Here is a 1,381-nt window from a genome sequence, read left to right as displayed (position 1 = left end):
GTGAATATCCAGCTTTCTTAGTCCTCTTTATTGGAGATTGTTTCTTTTCCTCAATGTGTATTTTTGTTGCTCTTGTCAAAACTCAGGTGTCAGTGAGATTAATTTCTGTGTTCTTGATTCTTCTCATTGGTGTAAGTGTATATTTTACATCAAAACCATATTGTATTGATCATAATAGCTTTTAAGTATATTTTGAAGTCAGGTAGTGTGATACTTCTAGTTTTGTTTTTTTTTTGACACCAGGGATCGAACTTGGGACCTTGTGCTTGTGTAGTTTTGTTCTTTTTGCTCATTATTCCTTTAGCTACTTAGTTTCTTTTGTAGTTCAGTATGAATTTTAGGAATTTTTTCCTAGTTCTTTGCAAAATGTCATTAGTATTTTGATAATGATTGTATTGAAGCTGTAGATGGCTTTAGGTAGTATGGATAATTTAACAATATTAATTCTTCAGCATCCTTGAATAGGGACTGTGTGTGTGTTTATGTGTGTGTGTGCATGTGTGTATGGTTTCCTCATTTTCTTTCATTGTTTTACAGTTTGTAGCATAGAGTTTTTCCACCTGTTTGTTGAATTTATTCCTAGTTTTTTTGGAGCTACTGTAAATGGGTTTTCTTGATTTCTTTCTCAGATGTTGCTACCAGTATATAAATGTGTGTCTGGTTTTGTATGCAGATTATCAAACAACTTTATTCATTTCATTTATTAGTTTCAAAACATTTTTGGTAGTCTTTAGGGTTTCTATATATACAATCATTTAATCTGCAGACTACATGACTTTCTCCATTCCATTTTGGATGTCTTTTATGTCTTTCTCTTGTCTAATGGCTCTATGTGTCTTAGTTACTTTTCTCATTGCTAAGACAAAACACCTGACACTCAAAGTTAAAGGAGAAATGCTTTTATTCAGCTCACAATTTCTAGAAGTTTCAGTCCTTAGTTGGCTAGCTCCAAGACAAGGTGGCATTGCAGAGGGCCATCACAGAGCAGAATCAGGTCATGGCAGGGCAGGCAGAAGACAGCAGACCAGCAAAGAAGCAGCAGAAGTGAGCCTGCCTTTCCCTGTTATTCCATCCAGGATATAAGCCTTTTGGGTGTTGCCACTCACACCCAGTTTGGGGCTTCTGTCTTTCATAAATCCATTCAGCCACACCCAGAGCTATGCTAATTCTAATCAGTGGATTGATCTAATACCACACACCCTTACTCTCAGTATCACATACCTTAATTCCAGTCAGCTCTGAAAAGCCCCACCTATGAATGCATGAGGATTTGGGGGAATATCTGGATACAATCCATTATACTAGGCCTTCTAGTACTATGTTGAACATAGGCAATGAAAGTGGGTATCTTTGTCTTGATCAATATTTTAGAGAAAAATTT

General features: G+C 36.1%; 1 long non-coding RNA gene across 4 annotated transcripts in view; it reads left to right on the top strand.

The window, feature by feature from the left end:
- Nucleotides 1-1,381, top strand: part of LOC147824191 (uncharacterized) — a 57,255-nt gene that overhangs the window by 36,284 nt on the left and 19,590 nt on the right. The window lies entirely within an intron of this gene.

This window comes from Heterocephalus glaber, unplaced genomic scaffold (assembly GCF_053883595.1).
Source record: "Heterocephalus glaber isolate CG9 unplaced genomic scaffold, H.glaber_assembly_v1.0 deba00001553, whole genome shotgun sequence".
Lineage (NCBI taxonomy): Eukaryota > Metazoa > Chordata > Mammalia > Rodentia > Bathyergidae > Heterocephalus > Heterocephalus glaber.
The sequence above is the reverse complement of the archived record's forward strand: the minus strand, read 5'-3'. Positions and strand labels throughout refer to the sequence as shown.